We start from the raw sequence: 21,835 nt of genomic DNA on the forward strand, positions 1-21,835 counted from the left end.
CTTATCTTTACTACACTAGGATCTGCAAGAGATGGTGATGTGAGGGATTAGCCAATGAAACTGTCTGTTACGGAGAGTTTTTGGCGTGAGGTGCACGGGTAATCCACTTGAAAATGCTGATTGGTTAATCAAATATCTGATGTCATAAGGTCAGAAGCCGCTCGTATGACCTCTGACGCGACCTCCCAAAACAACTGGTCTGATCTTCATGTAGTGTAGGCCATCGAAAGTATAAAAACGAAATGAAATATAGATCTGTATTATAACCAGATTCCATATACCGGGAAAGGGTCGACGGTGAGTTTGGTTCATAATTACAAGTTTCCGGTTGAACTATAGCACGTATCATGTGATTATACATTGTCGATTAGCGGCATTCAAGTCTGAAATCTCATTTGGTGTGAGGAGTCACGTTACTATTCCCGGAGTCCTGTTTTTTTCCGAAAGTTATGTTGGCTCAGATTGTGGCACATAAAATGTCTTTAGATTCGAAACGAAATACAAAAAATAATATTGATTAGGCCGGCTAGTTCAATTTCACGTCAGTTCGTTTAATTGTTCAACAAACACCACCTCCTCTCTCTCTCCCTCTCTCTCTCTCTCTCTCTCCCTCCCACTGCTAGAGACCCTTAGCGCAAGTGGATTATTGAAAACAAAACATATGTTAGTCCCGATATGACAAAGTTCGTATCGAATGGACGATAGCCCCCCCCCCCCCCCGCCTAGAATTGATTAAATATTTAACCATAATTTAATCCCGAAATGACCCTGTTTATGTCGAATGGAAGTTAACTCTCTCTCTCTCTCTCTCTCTCTCTCTCTCTCAGTTTTTGATCGGACTTTATATGCCATCTATATACGAGTCACTGATATAATGAAATAACCCGTATAGTACATATTGTAGAAGCCTGTTAGATGTTAAGTGTTCCCATACTAGAATCCTTATAACGGTGACTATAATGAAAACATTTGACTTGTGAGATTTCAGTAGGTTAAAGGAGCATTGTGGAAGATTAGATAAACAGCTGACAGTTAAAAAAAATAAATCATGTAAAAGGAATATACCGAAAATTGTAGTCCAGTTACATCATGTTAGTAACACTGTAGCCTCGATTGTCGTTGTTACCGTTGTTATAATAATAAGACAAAGTCTCGATTATCCATTTTTACGGTTGATCATCAACAGCAGAACGGATTCAAGTCTGTTTAAAATCGGACCCTTCCGATGGCATTGAGAGTTGATTATGGTCTTGTCATATTAATTATTGTCTAATTAATAATTTTATATATTATTTTAGGCCTAAAGAAAGACATGCCGTAGACAGATTTAGCTCTTGTATAATGTATGTTTAAGTAAAGATCTGCAATTCTCAACAATTTAAACCAACGGGCTCTCATTTAGTTACATAAAACAGCAAAGGGAGCTTTCACAGTTTTATTTAGGAAATAATATTATATTGTTTGTATATACAACTTATTCATAGATATTTTATATACGTACACGTAGTCAGAGGTTCGACTCATCTAGACCGATATGGTGTTAATCTTATAAACAATGGAGTTAATTAGAATTGTTTAATTGATGGATTAACCACTTTAGAGTATAGTAGGGTAGAAACCCGGGAAGGTTGTTTATATTAGTAACAAGTTTCTATAACATTACAACGTGGTGATATATAGATCCAAATATCTTGTCTACGATATCACCCTTGGTGGGAGTGGATGTAAAACTCTAACTCAATATCATCAAAAATCTTCGACATTGAAAACACGATTTATTTGTCAATTCAAATCAACATTGGTCTTGTGAACTTACAGGGAAAAGATGGGCTTCTGATATCCAATATTCAAGACAAAATAAACATTTTACCATTGGTACACGATTCGTGTACCATAATGCGTTTCAGCGCCATTTGGAACAAGGGATTCAAAGAACGCGACTAGACATATTCCACAAGTCATGTCAAATGGTGACGCTATATTCTTATCTGGAGAGCATGCGCAATAAATATCATCGGTGTAGACTGGAATAACCAGACGCTAAAGATTTTAAATTCAATTGACACTTCTGGCGTAAATCTGTTATTCCACGAGCATCATTTAAAATATGAAAAACCTACTGGGGGTAGCTTTTCATAAGATACAAGCATCTCATTACAACAGTAATTTCGTGTCGTTGGTTACTAATGTGCATGACGTCACTTCTCGTACAAAAGATCTTGAAACGCCATTTGCAGAAGATGTGCAATTATGGCGTCATTTCCGGAAATGCCATTTGCAGAAGATGTGCAATTATGGCGTCATTTCCGGAAATTTTTACATTTCAGAGTTTTTGTTCTCGTCTATTTTCTGAGATTCTGATGAATTTGTAGGAATGCCACTTTAATAGGCCTAAAGACAGAATTGGTCTTTAAGTATGACAGGAAGAGGGAAGCCGTTAAGAGAATTTAAAGAATGGAACCACGAGTGACAGGTCGAACTTGACTCTACAGGTCTGTTGGTTACTAGGTGAAATACATCTTGACCTCTGACCTCTTCACCTCTGACCTATACAGTTCGATATCTCTCTAGTTTAAAGCGAAACGGCGTCTATTTACCATCTATAATCAGCTTTAAAGTAGATACGTCTCTAACTCAAAATCATCCAGTCTTCGACATTAAAAACACGAATTATTTGTCAATTTAAAGTAGCTAAGTCTCTAACTCATTATCATCCAAAGTCTTCGACATTGAAACACGAATTATTTGTCAATTTAAATCAACATTGATCTTGTGATCTTACCGGGAAAAGATGGGTGTCTGATGTCCAATATTTAAGACAAAATAAACATTTTACCATTGGTACACGAATCGTGTACCATAATGCGTTTCAGCGCCATTTGTAACAAGAGACTCGAAGAACGAGGCTAGACATATTACACAAGTCATGTCAAACGGTGACGCCGTATTCTTATCTGGAGAGCATGCACAATAAATACTACTGGTGTAGACTGGAATAACCAGACACTAGAGATTGCCATCCCATTGAGACTTATGGCGTATTTCGCCGAACATAACTGATTAGAAATTGCAGTAAAAATAGAAACGATTGAATGGAAATCTGTTTATATACATTCATATTACATTATTATATGCATTGCGACCCATTTGTGTCAATTTCTAGGTGCCAAATATTAGCGATTTAGCTCCTTTAAATAAAACGAATTGTTGAATATGGTCATCAATTTATAGAATAGAAACTTTAACGGAATAATTCTGCCTATTTTATATAAACAAGTATTATCGTATGGCAGAGATTTTAATGGATGAGAACTTCCGGGTGATTTAAACATTTAAAAATGAATAACCGAGACTTAATCTAACAGATGAAGATCTGGGGCCTGTTTCACGAAATTTTAACTAAGATAAAATCCAAATTTTAGTAATTTGATTGGCTAATATTAGGTTGATTTTAGTGTTCAGCCAATCAAAATTGAAGTATCTACTAAAATTGGGATTTTATCTTTAGTTAAACATGCATTATGCAAGAGCAAAATCTGCTTATTACAAGTCTTTCTTTAGGCCTGAAATGTTATCTAAATTATCAATTAGACATTAATTAACTTATCCAGACCATAATAAACTCTCGATGTCAAAGCTAACCTTCGATGTTGGCTGGATTAGATACCTATATGCCGCTTAACGGCCATTGATAATTAAATCAAAACAGTGGATAATTGAGACTATGCTGTTTATATTAATGATTTTGGTAATGATGACCGAGACTATGCGAAAATTTCACCCGCTTCGTTCTCGGCTCACAGTGGATCAATTTGACTGAAATTTTCAGCAAATTACCTTTACACTATCTAGTATTTAACTATTATAGCGAGAACTGCCATCTCTTTATCTTATCTCCCATAATGTATCCTTAAGATTTCGTGAAACAGGCCCAAGGTTTGTAAGAATTAAGACGGGGGGGGGGGGGTCGTAGTGTCTGTCATAGAGTCAAATGGCGTGGTTTCGAGGACCCGCTTGTACGTGACAAGGAAGAGGGTCGCATGACTGACCTCGTGGGTTTCCTCTCACTGCAAGCGAATTATTGAACTGAAATTGAACCATGTGTTAGTCCTGAAATGACATAGTTTGTGTCGAGTGGACGTTAAACCCCATTTCTGTCTCGTATAGCCATTCACTCTCCACACAAGTCTCGCTATCCAGCATTCGACTCTGCCGTCGCCTCACGCCCTACACTGGTTGACCTAGAGGTCATTGGTCACGTGATTAACTTGGTGAGATTTAGTCAATTTTAGGGGAAAATGACATCAATTATTACCCCTCCGAAAGAAAGCAGTCTAATTTTGCATGTTTCGTGTGTAAATGTATTAGGGCTTACGATCGCATTATAAAGGTAAACAGATCCACGTGTATTATATTCTAAAATTAGCACGGCGACATGCGCAGTTCGTATTTCCGACCATTTAACCCTGTAATCTTACGCGAAAGAGTTCCGTGTAATATTTGTAAATACATTGTTACTTTGCCATTGTGACCCCATTTCTTTTTAAGTATGGTAATAGTGTTAAATCATTAATTTATTTGTTTTAAATCGTATTGTTTATCATTGTGCATCAACACCAAGAATCTTGGTGGCGTAGTCAAATGAGCCGTTAGCAGAGATAGGGGGTACTCGGTTGAACGTTCCGGAATTGAATTCTCTCAATCCCAAAAATAGTGATAATCGAGTGAATAGGTGGATTTCGGGCTACAACGCATGCGTCGACTGTATCAGTAAATATCTCAACCAACCATGCAGCCGATACATTTTAATTACGTCACGATTCTACTCACACCACCTCTGTTGTCGGGACTGACAGAACTGTGACTGTACGTAACTAACGTGCGAAAATTAAATGGTAGCTGGCTTTTTTTTTTCGCACGTATACAGTGAATGGCCATCAGTAATCCCAGCGAGAATTTGGCTATTTTTTTTAAAATTGCGTTAAAGTTTTAAATTTTTGTTTAGAACTGAAATAAATTAACTTTTAGTCAATCCCCACGCTAAAACCATTAACAGAATTGATTGTGTATATCTGAAATAGACACGACCGAAGCACAAAATAGTGCCAATGTGCCGACGTCAAATCTAGAGTTGTAGATGATGTTATTTTTGTGAAAAATCATTGGAAGAAGCGATAAGACGTTCTGTACGGATACAGTCCTAAAGGCTGCAACATTGTGTCTTGTAATGTTGATAATGATCATAATGTTGGTGTTTACATTTGTTTGTTGATGTGACCTCGTGACCTGTGACGTTTAGATAACGTCATATGGATATCATGGCTATTCACTGTGTCAGAGTCACTTCTCTGCAGGTAGGGTGAGTCTGTCGTTCAGATTGAACTGTGACAGAACTGAATTCCGCGTTACTTGATTGCAATTCTGTCAATTTGGGACGTTCTGGACTGTGAATCGAGCATCCCCCTAGTTTGGACTGCAAGGGAAGACAACCTTGTTTGCGAGATTGATAGCCATTAGGTATACTTTCTGTTTTCCTAATGAGAAAACTTATCTTTTATCTAGGACTAGTTAAAACCAGTTAATACATTATTTTAAATGTAGATTTAATGACATTATAGCCCCCGGATTCAATTGATCTGACATGTGCGATTGTTTTTATGATGTTTTGATGTCTTGTGTAGCCCAACTGCGATTATATTTAAAAACATTAAACGCAAAGGTTTGTTTTATGACGTCACGAGAAGACCATTTCTGATTGCACGTTTTTTTTAGAAATTGTTTTGTTTCTACAGCTTCCTGATCAAAGCGCCGCTTCAGATTGGATAACCGGGTCTAAACAGACGCACTTGATAACCGGCTCTAAACTGACGCACTTGATAAACACAGGTTAACGTCCTACTGTACAAAAATGAAATGAAATGGGGTTTAACGTCCTACTGTTCTGCTCCTATACTGGGCTAATGAAGACGGGCATACGCCATACAGTGTGCTATGAGGGAAATTTTGCCCGGGCAGCGGCACTATCGCCCACTCTTATATCGAATTCCAACTGCCAAGGGATCTTTTACGTGCATTCCAATGTATACACGGGACCTCGGTTTTTGTACCACCCCAACGACAAGACAGCTGTCCTTGTCAGGCCCTCCATCCTGCATTCCAATGTATACACGGGACCTCGGTTTTTCGTCTCATCTGAAGGACTAGACAGCTGTCCTTGCCAGGCCCTCCGTTCTGCACCACTGACAAGGGGAAAAGTATGAGTATGTATGAAATTTAAACGCCAAAATTTTGAGGAATGGTGTATTGACCGTATCTCAAAATTTCAGCTCAAAATATTGAGTCGTTTGGACGTGACCATCAAAACTGCTTATCCGGACACGTAACCCTTTTAAGATTTCGGGTCAATTTTTTCGTTGGGAGACCTGATAATCGATTCCCGTTCATTGAGAGGTCTATACAGTGAATGACCCAAATGCTGTACTTGATTATGAAAGGTACATTTCACCTACACATTATTTTTATCTAGACACCGCATAATACAGCTTGGGACACCGGTCTCCATTTCCAGATGAAGACTGAAAACTAATTTGAAAACTTATCACAAATATTGAGTTAGTTGCTCGGCCCTTAAGTAGAGAATTTTCAGGGATTTTAAAACAAAATTAAACAGTTTTATTCTCCAAAAAATTATCGGGATTAGCCCTTTAAAATAAAATTCCAAACATAAAAACTCAAAACATTAGTTTTCAGATTTAGATTCTTATAGAGAGAGAGAGAGAAATGGGTTTACCGTCCACTCGACACAAACTAGGTCATTTCGGGACTAACATTTGGTTCACGTTTATTTCAATAATTTGCTTGCGCGTAGGGGTCTTTAGCAGTGAGAGGGAACCGGAGAAAACCCACGAGGTTGGACCGGCGACCCTACTCCTTGTCACAAAACCACGCCAGTTGACTCAATGACCAACCTTATGATACAGCGCGCACGTGCTAACCCCCTGGAATCTGGTAATATGGTATAAAAGCGTCCACGTGTTTGGAATATGTGATTTGTTATTTGTAATAAAATAAATCTGTACACATAAACAAGTATAATATAGTTAGCCGCCTGATGGTTTGGTATTTCAGTTTTTATTGTATTTTAAAATAGATTTTGGTTTTTATCTCCTAGACAAAAGGTTCTCTAATCTAATATTTTATTCAGACGCCACTTAACTCGTACATGACTGAAACGGGGAAAAACTATGGGTTATTTTTTTGTTAAAGGAGCTAAATCGCTAATATTTGGGACCTAGAAATTGACAAAAAATGGTCGCAACATATATAATAATGTAATATGAATGTATATAAACTGATTTACATTCAATCGTTTCTGTTTTTACTGTAATTTTTAATCAGTTATGTTCGGCGAAATACGCCAGAAATCTCATGTGAATGGCAATCTTTAGCGTCTGGTTTTTCCAGCCTACACCGATGGTATTTATTGCGCATGCTCTCCAGATAAGAATATAGCGTCACCATTTGACATGATTTGTGGAATATGTATATCCCTGTTCTTTGAGTCCCTGTTCCAAATGGCGCTGAAACGCATTATGGTTCGTGTACCAATGGTAAAACGTTTATTTTTTCTTGAATATCGGATATCAGAAGCCCATCTTTTCCCAGTAAGTTCACAAGACCAATGTTGATTTGAATTGACAAATAATTCGTGTTTTCAATGTCGAAGATTTTTGATGATATTGAGTTAGAGACTTAGCTACTTTAAAGGCCGTATAACTGTTTGCTTTGGAAAATTTAAATAGATGGAAAAAAAAATACATGTTAATGTAATTTGAATGTATGTAAATTGATTAAGGATCAATTTTTATTTTAATTTCTGAACAGTTTGGTGCAATACGTGAGTAGTCTCAACATAAATGACAGTTGTTTCTGGATAGTACCAGTCTAGTTAAAATACAGATCTCTATTCCATTTCGTTTTTTTTATACTTTCGATGATCTATACTATACGAAGACAAGTAAAATGAAATTTTGAACTGTAAAAAATTAAACGAAATAGGATCTGTGTTTTAATCAGATTGGGTTAGTTCAGTCTACATCGCCAAACGCGGTGAAGATGCTTTGCACTTTTTTGTTGTTGGACGTTATTTCGGTGAATGTAGGAGCGAGCGCAAAACATGCTCTACACGAACCGGGAGGGTCGGGACTCCATCTTGACACGTATGTATAGCTTCTAAAAGAGTGTTGGATGTATCACTAATACCGAATGGACACAGATAAAATGGCGACGTTTTGTGACCCACTTATCTCATCCATACTCAAATGACCGAATTAAACTACCCAACCAATCAACCCACTGTGAGAATCAACCCACTCTGACAGCATCAACACTGACTGAATCAACTCAACTACACTAACAGAATCAACCTACTCTGACAGCATCAACCTACACTGATAGCATCAACTCTACACTGATAGCATCAACCTACACTGATACTGATAGCATCAACCTACACTGATACCATCGACCTACACTGACAGCATCAACCTACACTGATACCATCAACCCTACACTGACAGCATCAACCTACACTGATAGCATCAACCTACACTGATAGCATCAACCTACACTGATACTTATAGCATCAACCTACACTGACAGCATCAACCTACACTGACAGCATCAACCTACACTGATACCATCAACCTACACTGATACCATCAACCTACACTGATACCATCAACCTACACTGATACTTATAGCATCAACCTACACTGACAGCATCAACCTACACTGACAGCATCAACCTACACTGATACTTATAGCATCAACCTACACTGATACCATCAACCTACACTGACAGCATCAACCTACACTGACAGCATCAACCTACACTGATACCTATAGCATCAACCTACACTGATACCATCAACCTACACTGACAGCATCAACCTACACCGATACTGATAGCATCAACCTACGCTGATACCATCAACCTACACTGACAGTGATACCATCAACCTACACTGACAAGATCAACCTACACTGATACCATCAACCTACACTGACACTGATACCATCAACCTACACTGATACCACCAACCTACACTGACAGCGTCAACCCACGCGAATCAACCTACGCCACTTTACCAGACAACCACTGTATTTTGACATAAATCAATAAAGACCAAGTACATTAAAACATCAATAATTGAATTTTAAGGAAGTAGAAGATTATTTATTTATCATATCACAGCATCATTTAAAGTTAAAAACAAAAAAAACTGTTGATGGTTGTCAGATCAGAACAAACAAAAACTCCATTATCTACTCTTGTTAAACAAACATAATAAAATCACGAGGTGAGTGGGTGTTATACTTGTATAACATCGATACAACTTTCTTGGTTTTAATCACGTGTTATCAGGGGATGTTGGATGGCTCAAGGAGGTAACGCGCGCCCGTTAGTCTGTCACGGGTCAAGTGACGTGGTTGCGATAGTCTGTCACGAGTCAAGTGACGTGGTTGCAATAGTCTGTCACGAGTCAAGTGACGTGGATGCAATAGTCTGTCACGAGTCAAGTGACGTGGTTGTGATAGTCTGTCACGGGTCAAGTGACGTGGTTGTGATAGTCTGTCACGAGTCAAGTGACGTGGTTGTGTTAGTCTGTCACGAGTCAAGTGACGTGGTTGCGATAGTCTGTCACGAGTCAAGTGACGTGGTTGCGATAGTCTGTCACGAGTCAAGTGACGTGGTTGCGATAGTCTGTCACGAGTCAAGTGACGTGGTTGCGATAGTCTGTCACGAGTCAAGTGACGTGGTTGCAATAGTCTGTCACGAGTCAAGTGACGTGGTTGCAATAGTCTGTCACGAGTCAAGTGACGTGGTTGTGATAGTCTGTCACGGGTCAAGTGACGTGGTTGTGATAGTCTGTCACGAGTCAAGTGACGTGGTTGTGATAGTCTGTCACGAGTCAAGTGACGTGGTTGCGATAGTCTGTCATGAGTCAAGATGTAAGGTTATCTATCTAATATCGTTTGATTTCTCCTGGTCCGCCGGTTTACTTCCACTGCTAAAGACCTTTATGCGCAAGTGGATTATTGAAAAAAAAAAACATATGTTAGTCCCGATATGACAAAGTTCGTATCGAATGGACGATACCCCCCCCCCCCCATCGCCTAGAATTGATTAAATATTAAACCATAATTTAATCCTGAAATGACCCTGTTTATGTCGAGTGGAAGTTAACTCTCTCTCGCTCTCCCTCTCTCCAAGTCGTCGAGGCGCTCTGTGACCTGTTGGTATTAAGAAATAAAGAGAGAAAAGCAATTATTACAAGAGACAAGGAAGACTTTATTAATATAACTAATTATATTATAGAAGATCAATTTACATATTCCTATTAATTTTTTCACATTAAGATAGTCCGTGGGTAATAAAAAAAGCTTTCAGATGTATTTTTGGTCACTAATTGGCAAAGTTTAAATTCCAGATTAAAGATGTATTACTTCAAATGTAACTAGATCATTTATGGAGCTTAAAACATTTATAGCCAGTATTGTCTTACTTCTTACAGATTGAAGATGTATTACTTTAACGGAAACTAGGTGATTTATTTAAACTTAAAAAACATTTATAGCCAGTATTGTCTTACTTCTTACAGATTGAAGATGTATTACTTGAACATAAACTAGGCCATTTATTGCAACCACAAACTAGTCTCACGACAAGGCTAAAGTACACATTGAAGATGCATTACTTAAAGAATAACTGGGTCACTTTGTTATAGATTAAAATGTATTGCTTCAGGGGGAAACTAGGTCATTTATTGCAACATCAAATCATTCTCATGAAAAGATAAAACCAAACCTAAAATAGATTTATCTTCAGTTTGGCGCCCATGAAATTAATTTAAGAATGCCATTTCAGAAAATCAATTTAATTGCATTGACAGTTCAATATCCAACACCCTTAAATCATTTTATTGTAAAATTTATCTCTTCATGGACCATATCTATGTCTTTTTTAAAATTAATCCTAATTCGTCGTCACGATTCATATTTGTTTATATTACTGCAATAATTGTGGGGTTTATTGCGGGAAGGGACGCAACTCTTACTTGATTTGGCCAAAGATACTGGATAATCAACCACATTACGCATGGACAATGGAACTCTTCGTCAAATATTGACAACGGTCACGGACCCTCCGTACGTTGACGACTAGGAAGTTCTGGGTGACCGAGACTAACATTTGATTGCCTTGAGACCGGAAGTCCAACTTGGAAGGTGTTTATCTCTATTATCCAGTAATAACTTTATATTTGTAACCAGGAATGACCTCTTCATAGGAACAAGTATTTAGTTAAGTTTTGATAAAATGATCTACTTTCGGCTTTAAAATATTTATCTCCCGATTCGTTGTCCGCTAAGTCATTGTAAGTGCACCAGGACTGAGAGAAAATAACTTTTGAACTGGTTAACGTATAAATCTGGGCCCTGTTTCACAAAAAAATAAATCTCCTTAAAATCGTCTTAAACTAAAATTTCATCCTAACTTAAGATAGATGCGTTTCACAAAACGATTTTAAGCATTTTAGATAAAATCCACTAAAATAATAATGAAAGTTAAAATGTATCTTAACTTAGAATAGTGGCGTTTCAGAAAACTATTTTAGGGACAATTTTAACTAAAATCAATTTTAACTTAGGACAAGCGTCACTCTCTCCTAACTTAAAACCACGACATTAACACACATTGATTAGAGCTACGTTGTGAGATCTATTGCGACATATAGATATATTTGGAATAATGATAATATTGCCAATGGCCCGGGTTATATAATTTAAACATACTATCATTCACATTCAATTTCTTTTCATTGCATGGGAAATATAGCTGCGGCCTACCCGTTTATTATATTGTAAGGCAATATAAGCAATTAGATGACGACCCAAATTAAACCCCCAAGAACAAAATCTAGGCATCGGTACATTGGTTATTTCGTGTACTAGTTTAAAAGTTGTTAAATACTTTTAAAATTCGACAATACTTTATTAATCGTTTGAGTTAGAAATATCACATATTTGTGACAATTTCTCAATAGTTTCTGTTATCCAAAATACCATAAAACTACGAAATTTAAGCGATTTATTTTATCCATACGCATTATTTCCATTGAAGCCTGCGAGTAAATCAAATGCCAAGGTCACGAAAGCGACATGCAAGTTCAAGGCCAACCAACTGATACATTTCAAAACCAATAACACGCAATAAACTGATTTATTTCATTTCTCTACGACTGTCTGACCATGTGCAGGCATTGTTACAACGTATGAAACTCTCCTCATTGGTATTGTAACGGTTAGTTTAACCTGGTAACAGTTTTCAGTTCCGAAGCGTTTAAGCTTGCACCCTGAGTGCCCTCGCCGGAATTGTGCACTGCGCGAGCGCAAGCAATTTTAACTAAAATCTATTACAATCGAACTTCGTGAAAGGTATAAAATTTTAAATTTCATTTTGATTTTAGTTAAAATATATTTTAGTGATTTTAGTTTAAGTTTTTGTGAAACAGGGTCCAGATTAACGCGTTAAAACTATGTGACGTCATGCTGGACAATTGTTATACAGACCCATGAAGGGGCTTAATTCAGAGACCACAGTGCTAGTGCCGTTTAAGTAATATCTGCCGGATCCTGAGTTTCCGGTCGAAAAAACTTGATCTGCAGTTTCCGACTCGGAATCAAGAGTCATGGTCGATTTGTTTTTAAAACCCCAAATTGCCACGTAAATCCTGGATTTCGAGAGAAAGACAGAAATGGGGTTTAACGTCCACTGGACTAGGTCATTTCGGGCCTAACACATGGTTCAATTTTATTTCAATAATTCGCTTGCGGGTAGGGGTCTTTAGCAGTGGGAAGAAACCAGAGGACCCGGAGAAAAAACACTCGAGGTTGGACAGGCGACCCTACTCCTTGCCACGTACAACCGGGGATTCGAAACCACGCCAGTTGACTCAATGACACGTTATGATACTGCGTGCGCGTGCTAATAACGATCCGGCCATCCCCCCCCCCCCCCGGATTTCGAACCACGTCAAGAAGTGCGATGTTGTTTTGATGTGATCGTTCATGGAAAACAATTCAATATAGGTGGTCACACTACCGGAAACATACTATACTGATCGAGAAGACGCGCGGTGCGAAAATACGATTGTGCGAACCCAGGCTCAATATTGAGTTAAACCGCTGCCTTGGCAAAAGAACTACAGTTAACTATTGTCAAAACTATCAAAAATGGTTCGTCATTATCTGGCTGCATGTGTAATTTCAGCACCGTCTGAATACTTAAACCCGTTTTCAATGTGCGCGTTTTCACCGGTTACACGGAAACGGTTCTATTACATTTGCGTTAGAGCGACTTTTTCGCCAGCGAAACGCACACATGGTAAATTCTCGGCATATGGTCTACGAGCATGATGCAGCCCTCGGCATATGGTCTACGAGCATGATGCAGCCCTCTATGGTCTACGAGCATGATGCAGCCCTCGGCATATGGTCTACGAGCATGATGCAGCCCTCGGCATATAGTCTGCGAGCATGATGTAGCTCTCGGCATATGGTCTACGAGCATGAAGTAGCCCTCGGCATATAGTCTACGAGCATGATGCAGCCGATGTTTTTCTATTCCAGTATGAAATTGATTTTTGTTTTCTCGTTCAAATAGGGTTGGGTACTGAAATGGCCGCGTTTAACGAGACTCGTTAACTAAATAATATCCACTCGTTAACTTCACAACTTTAACGCGTTAACCAGTTAAACGAAATTTCAACCTCCTCTGAGCCCCGAAGTACGCTATAAAAAAAACTACCCAGAAATCCTAGACGACTTCTATCAACAAGTCATTACTGAACTAATCAACCTAAAAAAATCCTCAACTTTAAAAAAAAACAAGTTAACGATAATAATCCATATATAAAATAGTAGCAGTTCTATCATTGGATAATCAATCTCTGATGATCCAATCACAAGTTAACGATTATATCCATACATAAAATAGTAGCAGCTCTATCCTTGGATAATCAATCTCTCATGATCCAATCACAATAGAGAATTTATTATCGTATATAAAAAGGTATGTCCTTAAAGAGAGAGAGAGAGAGAAATGGGGTTTAACGTCCACTCGACACAAACTAGGTCATTTCGGGACTAACATATGGTTTAATTTTATTTCCATAATTCGCTTGCGCGTAGGGGTCTTTAGCAGTGGGAGGAAACCGGAGGACCCGGAGAAAACCCACGAGGTTGGACAGACGACCCTACTCCTTGTCACGTACAACCAGGGATTGTGTCCTTAGATGTCTTACATTAATATCAGTAGATCATGAAACGCTAAAAAAAATGTCCTCGATGACTTGAGAGAGAGGGAGAGAGAGAGAGAGAGAGAGAGAGGGAGAGAGAGGGTGTAACCTCCATTCGACAAAAAAACCAGGCCATTTCGGGACTAACATATCACGGTTAGATATTTAATTAGCTGGCTTGCACGTAGGGGCCTGTAGCAGTGGGAAGAAATCTGGGGACATGGAGAAAAACAACGAGGTTGGATAGGCGATCCTACTCCTTGTCATGTTCAACCGGGGAATCGAAACCACGCCAGTTGATTCAATGACAGGCCTTTTGATACAGCGCGCATGTGCTAACCATTCGGTCATCCACCCCCCCCAGACGTAAATATGGCGTCATTGGTATATTTTTGCCAAAGCTCAATTTACGGCTTTGATGTTTGGCTTCATGTGACGTCATGTTGACGGTTATGGCGAGTTTTGGAGTTCTGGCTAAAACGACTGTGGAATAAAAAAACCTTGCTTACCCTTAGTTAAAGTTACTGGAGATGTGGGAATAAAACACATGTCATGATGGACAAACTATAATCAAAGTGAAGATAATTCATCATCATTTGATCATATAATTCAAAACAGATTATTCTACTCCTTTTTCCATTGTTTTCTACGGCATTTCGATTATTCTATAATGGATTTTTGAGTCGTAAACACGAACATAGAATTTAAAAGCTTTATCGTTCTCTGTTCGCCATTTATCATAAATATAGTGTTACAACATAAATGGATCTGTTTTGTAAGTTACATGCACTAGTTTTGTTACCCAGAGATTTGTATGGAAGCGTGTAGGGGTCATTAGCGTGAAGGAATGAAATGGGGTTTAACGTCCTACTGTTCTGCTCCGACTGGCTTAATGAAGACGGGCATGCGCTATACAGTGTGCTATGAGGGAAATTTTTGCCCAGACAGCGGCGCTACGGCATACTTTTATCTCGAACTACCAAGGGATCCTTAACGTGCACGGTAACTCGGTTTTTCATCCCATCCGAACGACTATACACTGCCCCCTGTCAGACCCTCGGCCCGGCACCACTGACAAGGAGGAACCACGCCGGAAAATTCCGATGAATTTTCAGCCCACGCAGGGATCGAACACGGGCCATCTAGGTAAGCGAGCCAACAGCCTACTCACCGAACCACCGTGGATCACATATCGCGATATTAATCAGCTGATCTACACAGAAATCCTCCCAACAATCACAATATTTTGACAATCTGATTTAAAACACAGATCCTATTAGTTTCGTTTTGTTATAGTTAAAAATATCATTTTATTTGTCTTTACTACACTAGGATCTGGAAGAGTTGTTATATAACAGACGTTCTGGATGGCGTGAGGGATTGGCCAATGAAACCATCTGTTACGGCGACTTCTTGGCGTGTCATGCACGGAACTGTGGGTAAACCGCTAGAAACAACAACGCTGATTGATAAATCAATATCTGACGCCATAGGGTCAAAGCCGCTCGTATGACCCCTGACGCGACCTTCCAGTACAATCGGTCAGATCTTCATATAGTGTAGGCCATCTAAAGTATAAAAAACGAAACAAAATACAGACCTGTATTTTAATGAGATTGAATATTTTGACACCATAATACCATATTAATATCGCGATATCGTTCCTCCTAAATCATTCCAGATGTTTTTTCTCAACAGAGTTTTATTTAATAAATCCCCATGATGTATCTCAAACTAAAATATCTTACAAGCTAAACGACGAACAATATATTTTTGCATTCTAATGATGACATAACTCATCAGTTAAAAGGAATTTAAATTCCCACTGTTCTACCCTCGTATTTATGATTGTTTTTTTCTGTTTGCTTAAGATGACATATTCCCCCAAGTTAAATACATTTTAAATTTATGTAGGAGCAAAATCTGAGTATTGCAGATCTTTCTTTTGGTTTAAACAGTATTTATTTCGAGAATATTATACAATGTAAAAGGCATAAATAATAGGATACAAAAACAAGCCGAGTAGGCTTATATTAATTTGCTTCCTTCTGGTTTGGGTGTATAATATATGTACAATGTCGAATTATATATGATACATACAAAAACTAATTACATTATTTTAGTTATGGTACAAATAAGCAGATAAATGATTTTAAATAAATAAATAAATAAATAAATAAATAAAAAGTGTTCAGTGGTTTCAAGGTCGAGATCACAGTCACATTGCGGATTGTCATATATATGCATAAGGAACTTATGGTATCTTAAATCACTTTTATTATTACGCAGTTTACAATGGATAATTTGGAATTGTCGTTCACCATAGAAAAACAGTTTGTTAACTTTGGGAAATAAGGTTGGATACAGCTTAGTTTTAAAATCAGAGACAGACGAGGCCTTTTTTATTTCATTATCTAAACTATTCCACGCTTTTATAGTAGACGGCAAAAATGAGCTTTTATAAATATTAGTTTTACATTTAATTTGCGTAATGTGGTCGGAGTTACGTAGGTTGTAAGGGTTGTTGGAAGAGGTAATTGGCGGAATAAGACAACAAAGATAATTGGGAACTATCTTATTTACCATTTTGTAAAACATTGTTAGTTTATGAGCTTGACGTCGCACTGATAAAGATGAGAATCCGGATTCTGTATAAAGTGTATTATGGGAGGTTCCACGAGGCAGGCCAGTTATCGTTCGTAACGCGTCTAAGTGTAGCTTTTCTAATTTTTGTGAATTTACTTCAGTAGTATTATTCCAAACTATATCAGCGTAGTCAAAGATAGAAAGAATAAAAGAATTATACAAAATACTCAATGATTTACGCGATAGTCTAAATTTCAAACTTCTCAGACAGTCGACCATGATTGAGGTTTTACTAATTAAAAAATCCACGTGATTGTCCCATTTACAATGTTTGTTAAAAATAACACCTAAATGTTTGTGGGTATTTGCATCATATAAAGGGATATCATTAAAAGAAGCGACAAGCAAAGTTGGGTTGTTTTTTCTACTAAATGTAAGACTGGTAGTTTTGTCTGGGTTGAATTCGACCTTCCACTTTTCTGACCAATCATGAATTTTCTTTAGATCATTATTCAAAGTATTAAGGGTGTCGGGGGGATTATCTATAACCAAAAATAACGAAGTGTCATCTGCGAATAATCTTAATCGGGAGATAATTTCATTTGTAATATCGTTAATGAAAATTAGAAAAAGGAGCGGTCCCAGTACGGACCCCTGGGGTACGCCGGAATATATATTTTTAAAAACTGAAGAATCATTATTAATAATAACTGATTGCTTTCTATTTGATAAATAATTTTTGATGAGATCTAAAACACCGTTTCTAATTCCAATTGAGTTCAGTTTGTGTATTAAGCCACGGTGCCATACCCTATCAAATGCGCTTTTTATGTCAAAAAATATAGCTTTTACCTCACGTCCTTGGTCTAAACAGGAAGAAACATGGTTATACATATCGGTGAGTTGGTAAACAGCACAATCATTGTGTCGAAACCCAGACTGGTACATATATATAATTTTATTAGTGTGAACGAAGTTATAAATATGCTTATATATTATTTTTTCAAAAACTTTAACCAAGGCACTTAATAGTGATATTGGTCTGTAGTTAGAACATACGTGTCTATCGCCTTTTTTAAAAATTGGTATAACGTGTGCCAATTTCCAACAATCGGGGAAAATGGATTTCGATATAAGCAGATTGAATAATCCTAACAGTGGGAAAGCAAGCGACTTTGACACATTTTTTAAAATAACATTATTAATTTTGTCTGGTCCTGAGGCCTTTTCACCCTTTAAACAGTGAAGAATGTCAACGAGGTCGTATAGTAACGGTCTTATTTGGAACATATTTTGAAATGATTTCAAGTAGTTTCCCTGAAAACGTTTTAGTTAAAATATTTAAATTAGTATCTTCATTAAAAATCTTATTCCAATTAAAATCTAAAATACTTTTATTTAATCCTACAACATCAATATTGGTATAGTCCCAGATGTGACGCTTGTAACATTTGGGTTTGTGTTTTTCTAGTGTTAAGAAAACAACAACAGGACTGTGATCACTCAAACCACATAGGTTGACTTCAACTGACTGTATAAAGTCGGGACATGAAACTTTCGCTAGGTCAAGAAGTGAACTCTTGTCAGGGCTTATTCTTGTGGGGTCATTTACAAGTTGGGTTAAGTTAAATCTGTTAATAAAATCATGTAGTTTACTATAAGTTTTTGTAAGAAAGTCTACATTAAAATCACCAAGAATGATGACATTGTTTCTAGTATTATATTTAGCTTGCGAGAAACTGTGTTCAATTAAATTCCAATAATCAGAGTTGCTATTTGGTGGACGATAAAAAGTTCCTATTAAAAATGTTTTATTTTTTAAAGTAATTTCTAACCACAAAGCTTCAAGTCCTGGAAGTTAAAGATCATATCTACGTTTAAAGTAAAAATTGTTACGAATATAAACAGCAATACCCCCCCCCCCTACTATCATTTCTATGTAGTAAACAAGGCGAACAAAACCCATCAACAGACAAAGAATCAACCGGCACTGCATCAGTAAGCCAGGTTTCTGAGAAGCATAAAATATCATTATTACACAGTTCAGCAGAAATATGATCAATCTTAAGCTTCTTATGCTCAAGTGAACTATTCTGATTAAATTCTGACCAGGGTTGGAGTGAATATCTACACACAAAACAATCAAAAGACAAATGATAAGAGCGTATATAATAATATCATGTAAATATATAAGACACGGTCCCCTCCACAAAATAGCATAAATCATCTGACCAACATATACATCAAGAAGACAGTTTAACTTTATTGTTTGTTTATACAGCTCGAATATGCTTTATGTATATAGGACATAAAACAATCGTAATATATATGTTGATAAGGCGATTTGGTTTTGGGGTGAGGATGAGAAAAATAAATAAATAAATAAATAAATAAAAAGAAACATTACATATAATACAAATGATATACACAATATATACACAAAAACTGATAGGTTTCGTGAACAATAGGGTATTGCCATGGAAATTAAGCACAAATGCAGACATTCGATGTCCAACGTAAGCGGCATACTTAATATAAATACTGCGTTCTGTTCTAAAAAGACCTTGAAGGGTCTGGGGAATATGATATCATGCCCGGTATATTACGTTCAATAATAAACTTGAAGGGGGCTGTCGCTTTAAGGTGCCGTTAGAGGCGTGTTGTTGTAAGTGAACCGTTAGGTTACTGCACGTCAACTATGGAAGGTAATTTGGGTCATAATTGCTGATTAGTAAGTGCTGGGCATAAAGTTGTATATTCCAAGGTGCCGTTAGAGGCGTGTTGTTGTAAGTGAACCGTTAGGTTACTGCACGTCAACTATGGAAGTAAATTTGGGTCATAATTGCTGATTAGGAAGTGCTGGGCATAAAGTTGTATATTTCTGTAGACTTAAGAATTAAATGACATATTATTAAGTGTAAATGCTCAGATTATGAGGACAGGTCGACAAAAGATTCATTTATTGACTGGTTTATTTCTGCAGAATGTTGTTTTGATTCACAAGGTGTTGTAAACTTGAGGCTGGTATCTTCAACGAGAGATTGAAATTCACTTTGGGACTTGATAAGCACAACTCTTCCTGATGTTGTTTTGACAAAGATGATACCATCACGTACCCACGTTTTATCAAATTTCTTCTCCCTACACATTTTCCGCACTTTATAAGCAAGTTCAGCTCTGGTTTTGGTTAAATCGTCGTTAATTGAAAGGGAATGTTTCTTTAGCACCTCCGCAGCATGAGATTGTTTAATCGATTGAAGCTTACTCGCATTTTTGACAAAATCACGTTTAGTGTAGTAGCCCTTAAAACGTACAATAATGGGTCTTGGGTTTTGTGTAGCACTGTACCTCTCTGGGTGACCAACTCTATGACTTCGATTTAAGTCGTTCTTGGAAACGTTTACACCGATATGTTGACCGACCGCCACGACTAAATCATCAGTAGATTCCCCCTCGGTTTCAACTACTCCAGAAATTCGAATCCCTTCTCTTCGCCCTTATTGTTCTAGTTCATCAAGTCTATCATAAAATATCATAAAATAATCTTTCTTTTGATTTCAAATGTTATACAATTTAAGAACAACGCGGTCATTTAAAGGGGCATTAGGTAAGATTAGATAAAGAGCTGACAGTTCTCGCTATAATAGTTAAAAAATACAAATAATCACAACAGAATATATGTGGAAAATTTCAGTCAAATCGCTTCACTCTGAACCGAGATATTAGTGATTCAATTTAGCCTCGATCGTCATTACTTCCTTTGGTACGATAATTAAAAAAGTCTCGATTATCCATTTTAATCACCCATCACAAAATGTATTCAAATCCATTAATTATCGCAGACTAGCGATGGCATCGAGAGTTAATTATGGTCTGGATAAGTTAATTAATGTCGAATTTTTACGTTAAATCACCCATCTCAAAACGTATTTAAATCTACTTAAATAGAGTGTTGATTATAGTCTGGATAAGTTAATTAAACTATGACGTCATAAAAACTATGACGTCATGGCGTCATATAGCTTTACTTAAAAATACATTATGGGAGATTAGATAAAGAGCTGGCAGTTCTCGCTATAAAAGTTAAAAATTAGATAATGTAAAAAAAATTTCAAACCGAGATTTTAGCGATTGAATTTTCGGCCTAGCCTAGATCATCATTACTAAAGATAAAAAAAACATAGTCTCGATTATCCATTTCATGATTAAATTATAAATGGAAGTCGAACAGGAAATCGGAACCTAATCCAATAAACATCGCAGGCTAGCGATAACATCGAGAGTTCATTATCTATTTTTAAACAAATATAGAAAGAACTGTCAGACTTGTCAGAGAGAGAGATGGGGTTTAACGTCCACTCGACACAAACTAGGTCATTTCGGGACTAACATATGATTCATTAACGTCCACTCGACACAAACTAGGTCATTTCGGGACTAACATGTATGGTTCAGTTTTATTTCAATAATTGGCTTGCGCGTAGGGGTCTTTAGCAGCGGGAGAAAATCGGAGGACCCGGAGAAAACCCACGAGGTTGGATAGGCGACAGACCTTATGATACAGCGCGCACGTGTAAAATGAAACAATAAAGAGTGGATCATTTGTTGCCAATTAATAACGTTAAAATATTTCAATATATTTCTGTTTATCCCTGACAAACCCTATATAAAGTCAGCCTTCCGCAACCTTCCGTTTTGGAGTTAAAGGGGGGGGGGGGGGGTAGTATCTGATACACAAGAAAAGTTAGCTAGACAAATCTATCAATGTGCGTGCGCCCGGCTATATATGGCTAGGTCCAGGGTTAGGGTTGGGATTAGCGCTAGCCCGGTTATATATGGCTAAATCTATTTGTTAAGGCCAGCGCAGTTTTTGCCACGGTCGCTGAGAT

At 37.4% G+C, this 21,835-nt stretch overlaps 1 protein-coding gene across 1 annotated transcript in view; it reads left to right on the plus strand.

The window, feature by feature from the left end:
* The window catches only part of LOC126815444 (G-protein coupled receptor 83-like), a 50,994-nt gene that overhangs the window by 23,065 nt on the left and 6,094 nt on the right, over positions 1–21,835 (plus strand). The window lies entirely within an intron of this gene.

This window comes from Patella vulgata, chromosome 3 (genome assembly GCF_932274485.2).
Source record: "Patella vulgata chromosome 3, xgPatVulg1.2, whole genome shotgun sequence".
NCBI classification, from domain to species: Eukaryota; Metazoa; Mollusca; class Gastropoda; family Patellidae; genus Patella; species Patella vulgata.